Here is an 8,046-nt window from a genome sequence, read left to right as displayed (position 1 = left end):
ATGATATCACAAGATGTCATTTCCTATGATGTCATTTCCTATGATGTCATTTCCTATGACATTTCTCCCATGACATCACAACAGTGTGTCAAGTATGGCATTTGGAACATGCCTAAGACTCACCTATATTATAATACTAAACTGGTAAAATTCTACTTTGAACTGCAGATCAAACCTCAAAGCAGCTCTCATTTGAAATTTAAAAATAAAAGTTCAGCCAAACCCTAGATTATCCCCTTGTAAACTGCTGCTCCTGTTGTAGTTTGTGACATATAATTAGACTGTTTAAAATGCTGGCAAAATAGTTAATGAAGTAAGAGAAACAGATCAACAACATATGTTCACCTTAAACCATCTGTTCATGATTTCATCCATGACTAACTGGTTAGGAGAATGGATTTAATTAGGTTATTTCCGTGAATGTTTCAAGGGTCACAAACTCAGGTCCTACAGGGGCCACACAGATGACATAAATAAATGACGTGGTACAGGTGGGGACCCTGGTACAATGAACACAGACTGCCCTCCTAAAGAAACTGCTTTAGTCGTTGCTGTTTTTGCCATGAAGGACCCAGTGCCACTACATGATCTGATATTTAAGAGAAGTCAGAAAGCTGGAAATTTGTGAGATAGTCTTCTATTTTTAAAAGATGGTGACTCATGATTCTTAATCTAAATTCTAAGTCATATAAAACAGTCTGCTAGACAAAACTGTGACCTCTCCACTTCTCACCTCTGAAGAAAAGTTCTGAAGGTTCTAACTATATAGTAGGTCATTAGGACACAGTGATGTCAAAGTCAAGGTCGCCCATTTATACCACACTCAATTCAGCTCCAAAGTCAAGGCCAGCCACTTATACCACATTCAATTCAGCTCAATAACAGGAATTTGGTCAATGTTTATCATTCATCAGGTTAATAAACTAGTTATGGATTCAGACTTTTGAGAATATGGCATATTTTGAAGGCAGAGCAATTAAATCAGAATTACAGAGCGAGACGTTAGATCAAAGTCAGGATCCTTGAGTAGAATGCCAGCCAAGAGCTCAAGGAACAAGAGTCTAGAAATACTTTGGTAGGTAGGTTTAGTCGCCAAGTCGTGTCCAGCTCGTGTGACCCCCATGAGGTCACACCCACCAGGTGTGTAGCCCACCAGGCTCCTCTGTCCATGGGATTCTCCAGGCAAGAATACTGGAGTGGGTTGCCATGTCCTCCTCCAGGGGATCTTCCTGACCCAGGGATTGAACCTTGGTCTCCTGTATTGCAGGCAGACTCTCTACCGAATCATCCACCAGGGATGACTTCCAGGATAAGAAAATAGAGAGGGAACAGACACCAAACATTGCCGACAGGCAGCTCACATCAGGACCCATATTCTGAGTTGTTCTAAGCTCCCCTAAGTGTGAATATTAATTATGTGTACTGTCAACTCTATTCTTATTTCTATTATGATCTTTGTAATAATAACAACATTTCTCTTAATGACTCATCTTTGCTGCCAGTACTTCCAAGAGAAGATGACAGAGTTTCAGTAAATAGGATTTATCCTGCAATCTTGCCTGGGAGAAATTTCGAAGACACCACATACTTGATTAGATTTGTGGTGAAACTTACTTTGTGCTTACAAAATAAATGCCCTCACATATTTATTTTCCAAGTAATCCTGATAAACTCTAAGTATGAAGGGCAGACATTTTTAATGCCATCTTCCCAAAGAGAATACTGAGGTCCAAGGAAGCCAAGCAATTTACCAAAATCAATATGTGAGAAAAGCAGAACTCCAGCCTGCTGATTAAAGCTCTCAATCCAGTGTTCTCTCCTGATTTTACTCTTATTTTGAATGGAATTTCATCCATGATTCTCTTGTGATAACAGAGGTTCAGATAATCTCTCTTGATTACTTTCCAAAGTTAAAGATCAGGGCTAATTAACAGAGATGCTAGCAGTTCAGAAATGTGTGTTACAGATATGGTTCTAGCAGGTTTCTCTTTAAATTTGAGAATGTCTACACATGTCATTCGGAGAAGGCAATGGCAACCACTCCAGTACTCTTGCCTGGAAAATCCCATGGACGGAGGAGCCTGGTAGTCTGTAGTCCATGGGGTTGCTAAGAGTGGGGCACGACTGAGCGACTTCACTTTCACTTTTCACTTTCCTGCATTGGAGAAGGAAATGGCAACCCACTCCAGTATTCTTGCCTGGAGAATCCCAGGGACAGAGGAGCTTAGTGGGCTGCTGTCTGTGGGGTCGCACAGAGTCAGACATGACTGAAGCGACTTAGCAGCAGCAGCAGCAGCACACATGTCATTAAAGTTGAGGAGGTGACAGTGCAGCATCACTATAGTCTTACAGATAACTTACAGGGATAACTATAGGGAAAGCAAAACAAATATCTTAAAGGCATGATACAAATGAACTTATTTAGAAAATAGAAACAGACTCACAGACATAGAGAATGAACTTACGGTTGCCAGGGTGGGGAAAGGATAGGGGGAGGGACAGTTAGGGAGTTTGGGGTGGACAGATACACAATGCTGTATTTAAAATGGATAACCAACAAGGACCTACTTACTGTATAGCAAAGGGAACTCTGCTCAAGTTATGTGGCACCCTGAATGGGAGAGGAGCTTGGGGGAGAATGGATACGTGTATATGTATGGCTGAGTCTCTTTGCTGTCCACCTGAACTGCACAACGTTGTTAATCGGCTATACTCCAATATAAAAATATAAAATGAGCAAGCAATTATTTGTCCCATAACATAATCCAGTAGAGCATTCCCTTAAATAGCATTTAAAATAAATTTCATTCTCAAAAGATAACTATTGATTCAACTTTTTAGGAATATAGCTGGGCATTTCCCAAGGATGACACAAAGGTTCCAGGGGATGAAAATTAAAAATTTATTCACAGCTGCACAACACTGCCTTCTCAAAGCAACACATTCTATAACTAGGCAAGAGGAAAGAGCTTATGTCCAGAGTCATCGCCTAAACATAATAAAAAGGTCCTGTGTTGAGACACATATAACAAACATTGATTACAGTTCGGATAATTCACCCATAAAAACTCCTGGTATTAAAAAAAAATGTATTTTTTCCTGCTAAGATGTATGTTGCCCAAATATGAACTGCTTTGATTGTTATTAACCAATTAATTTTTAGCTCTCTGGATTGCATACCTGGAGACATAAAACAGCTATGGAATAAGAAAAGTTAACAAAATAGCAGTACCCACTGCAGTTGCCGCAGTTATGGTATACATACATTTTTTTATATGAGACTTTCTTTTACTGCCCCCCAACAGATGGCCATAAAGTCCATATCCGAAGGGTTTTAGTAATTTGCTAACCCCATTTGAATTCTTTTTCTTACAGTGAACTAAAATACTTCCCTCTGATGTCCATCTGTCTTTCTGCTGTTTATAACTCTGAAAAGGCCTGGCCCTGAGACAAGCTAGGGCAGGCTCTTAATGAAAATACAAAACAAGGCAGGAGAACTGTGCTCACTGTGGCACTGGTTACTAAGGTGAATATCAAGTTTTGCACATGTCTCTAAACCTAGATGTTATGCCCTACACCCAGTGAGTTCAGATTTTGTTGGTGAGGCATTAGAGGCACAGATAAAGAGTAGAACTGAGATTCAAAATCATGTGAGAATCTCAATTATAAATAATCTATTTATTGGATTGGCTAAGTAGTTCTTTTGGGTTTTTCTGTAAGGTGTTACAAAAACCCTGAATGAGCTTCTTGGCCAACCCAGTTTAGGAGAAGGTATATGGTGGACAGGATTAAACTCCAAGGGAGGAGGCTATTAAGAGGTCAGTGGTTTGGTAAGACCTCATTGAGTGGGTTCAAGGCAGGTGTCCAGTGCCAGTGGGATGAAGTCCAGGTCAGAGTCCAGATGTGTTAAAACATACATGAACAACTGTGAACAACTGACTTAGGTGGAGAGTAGAGCTCACTAACTCATTAATTCACCAAATATACTTGAGTGTTTACTATGATATGAGGGCCAGAGGCACAATGAAAATGAAGACAGATCAGATTCCCAGCCTCATGAACAGAACTCTCCTCTGGCTCATCGAACATCAACGCTACCATAATAAAGCCGAAAAGTTAATCCATTGTTGGGGGGTGGAGTATATAAACCTATTCTATTTTTACTCCTACTTCCTCTTCAATGTAACACCTCTTCAAAATTATACTGAAACAAGTCGGACAAGGAAACTTTTTTGATAAAAGTACCACAGTACCATTTCTTGAAGAGCAACATTAACATATTTCTTCAAATACATTTTTACATTCCTGTAGGCTGACTAATTTTGATGTGAACAAGAAGTTCCTGCATCATTGGGTATACCCACCCACACCACTTTTTTACAAGACAGAATATATCCTCGTGTCTGTGCTTGGATGAACACTGACCCCTGATAAACGTTCCTCCACATTATTTTCTTCTGGTGACCTACACCAAAATTCAATGAAAACCAGATTTGCCACAGATTGTCACTTTCATAATAAAGACAGGTAGGAAGAAGGGAGAAGTGAATCAGACATTTTATAATTTATTAAAATGTGAGTACGGTTACCTTGAATTAATCACCATGTTGGCATCTGCAGCTGGAAAATAAGAGATCAAACTGTGTCCATACAATTTTAAAATCTATATAACACTTTGGCTGATGTATTTTTCACTTTAAAACCCTTACACAGGCTAATTTATCAAGAGTTAAGTAAGCCTTATTCTTTGTACAAATCTGGTTGTGGGCTTTGGGGGGAGGTGATGGAGATGAAGATTGTATACAACCCATCCCCTGATACGTTTATAGAATGTCAGTTGCGAAGAGTAATCATAAGCTCCATCACAGTATGTGAAAAGCCAAGATACAGAAACATTTCCTAAGTCTTGAGAAAATGAGATAAGTGGAGACATAATTACAAAACACATTCAACTTTAAATCCAATAAAATCTAGGTGAATATTTTTACTAAGAAGTGTAGAAAATGGGATGGGAGTTGGGTGGTAGGGAGGGGATATATATGTACACATATGGCTGATTCACGATGTTGCACAGCAAAAACTAACACAAGACTGTAAACCAATTATTAATATATTCCAATAAAAAGATTAATATATAAAAAAGAAATATAGCACATATAATGGATAATTGTGGGAGACTCTTTCCTAGGAGATCACAATTTCATATGTATATTTCCTGAATCAACTCAGAGAAGATGATTCTGAAGAAATCTTACCAGAAGAAGTATATGTGTTTTTACACATAGACGTTTTCTGGAAATGTTTATGTTTAAAATAATAATATGTTTCAGAATATATTTCCCCAAGCTCCCTGATTTTTCTGATCTTATCTTTGATTCTGCTGACATTGGTACATTTCAGGGACTCAATCTCTGGGAAGAATGAAGGATTTTTGTACAGGCACTTACAAGCCCCAAAGTTCTCTCATCCACAAAACCAAGATATTATCTTTGCCCTAAAGGACCTTAGGACTTAATGAATACAGTGAGCCAACACAGGAAGCTATTTCCAACACAGTCCAAAATATTGGCCTCTACATTTGAGAAAAAGGAAATCCAAAAATACATTTTGAGACACTGCAGTGAAATATCAAAAAATACAGTTTTTTTTTTTGAGAAGCTTGAAAATATTTTTCTGAGTTTTCTAACCCTAAACACCCTTGCAAAGAGAGATTTTATAAAAAATGTAGGGCAGGGAATAAATATATATGTTTGTGTCTCCATCTTTGAATGTGTAAAAGAAGAAAATTCCTAAGCTCTTCTTTCTTCATATAATTTCCTATATTATTGGGGGTAGGATGGAGCATTACATGACTTCTCCTTTTAAAATGTTGTGTTTTAAGTTTTCCTCATTCTTACATTTTCAAAAATTCAAGAGCTCAGAGCTTCCCTAGTGGTCCAGTGGTTGAGAACCTGCCTGCCAACGCAGGGCACACAGGTTCGATTCCTGGCCTGGGAAAATCCCACATGCCAAGGGGCAACTGAGCCCACGTGCCACAAGTACTGAGGCCTGCACACCCGGGAGCCCATACTACACAATGAGAGAAGCTGCTGCACTGAGAAGCCCGAGCGCCACAGTAGAGAAAGCCCACGCACAGCAACAAGGAAGCCCAGCACAACCAAAAAGAAATTTTAAAAAATTCAACAGCTCAGTATGAACTAATATCCAGGTCTCACCAATTCATGCCTGTATGGATTATCAAGATGGTAGGCACAGAGTGAAATTGTGCAAGAAAAAAAAGCGGGGGGATGTATTCCTTTGATCACCACAAAGCCTCAGGTCCATCTGGACAGAAATAACATGATATCTGGGTCCTGGTATGTAAACTTCTTCCACTGGAAATCTTTACTGTCAAACTTTATAATCACTCCTAAATAATTTGCATACTTGGGATTCTGAAATCTTACATGTAACATAGTTGTGATGGCTTATGAATTCCTGAGAACTCCTAGCCAGAGTTGTTGGAAAACATCCTCACTCTTGGCAGAAGTATAAGTATCACATAGTTACCAGGGTTAGAATTCCTTAGTTCCTTTATTCTTAACTTGGCTTCTTCCATTGACACCCAGTGATGAAGAGTAAAAGGCAATTCCACTTTATTTTGTGCAAAGATCTCTGGAAGTAACCGCACCTTCATTATGTTTCTGCGCTCAGCATCCATAAGAGATCTTTGGATAAGCATTTGATCTAGAGAATCTCCCTCCCTTCAAGTTCAATAAAGTCCACTTCACCTCACCAGAACCAGACAAATCGATTCTAACTGGTATCACAGCTTTGGGAAATATTTGTCATAGAAGAATGTCATTTTTACTGATATACTGTGTAGCTTGGGGTCACAAACACTTCTCACCATGCTTCTACTGGATGACCTTGGCTGAGGCTATTTGGTGTGGTAAAAGATAATGTGGAAAATATTCAATGGCAAGCAGCAAAAGAACCTGAGACTCACTGGACTTTAAAAACCTCAAGGAATTAAACCTTTGAGACTTTGTCATGTTTTATCATTTTCTGTATCTCAGCTCTTCCACAGCTTCTCAGAAGTCTCATGTTTAAAATCAAGTACCTCTAACTTCAAGATATTTTGTAGGCATTGAGGTTTCTGGCCGCGGTCCTGTGACCTACGTAATCAGCAGCTTCACGCACTGTCATTTTTGAAGACGTAGCTTCTGTTTTCTGTCTCCATGTTCACATTCTCAGCATCCCATCTTTCTGCTAAACTTGACCTCTCCAACTATCCTAGGACAATAAGGAAGAGTTAGTCTCTCATCTACCTCCTTTTGAATGAAGCATAAATTCTTTTTTTCTCATTAACAGACTATGCAAAATAAGACTTTGATTCTTTTATCACCTGGTATTAGGCTTAGCCTTAACCTAGTCTGCTGTATTCTCCTTGTTTCTTTTTCTCCCATATAAGCTATTCGATCAATTTTACCATCCAGCTCATGATGCTAAAGGTCTTAAGCTTAGATCAAAGAAATAAAGGATGAATTCAAGGACTGAAGAAATAAAAATCATCAATGCTTTATTAATTAGCAAGAGTGTTATCCACCAAATTATACATCTGAATGTTTCCTTTTTCATTTCTCACTAAGATTCACTCAAAATACTGGTAATACTCAGCACCCCACATGAGGAGAGTACTACACTATGAGAAGTCCTAAGCAAATCAAGCTTCCTTCTCTTCGAAAGTCCTTGTCAAAAACAATTTATGTTGTTATATGACAATAATTCTGCAAATCAGGAAGCCACATCATATATGCTTAAAGAGTAGGTTCCAGAATTTGAAATTCTATGCTAGCAATTTTAAAAGTTCACTTTACTTGAGTCTGTATCATAGCACATAGACATTTCCCATTCATGTTATTTTAGAGACTTTTCATGGGGAGTCCTGACCAGAGTTCCCCACAGCTATCCTGGACATAGAGGTGGGATTTGAAGGTACAGAAATGAGGTAGGTTGCTTTGGGTTACAATGTTGAGTAAGGAGACCAGATATCCCAAACATGAG

The sequence above is a fragment of the Bison bison genome, unplaced genomic scaffold (assembly GCF_000754665.1).
Source record: "Bison bison bison isolate TAMUID 2011002044 unplaced genomic scaffold, Bison_UMD1.0 scf7180017864491, whole genome shotgun sequence".
Lineage (NCBI taxonomy): Eukaryota > Metazoa > Chordata > Mammalia > Artiodactyla > Bovidae > Bison > Bison bison.
The sequence above is the reverse complement of the archived record's forward strand: the minus strand, read 5'-3'. Positions refer to the sequence as shown.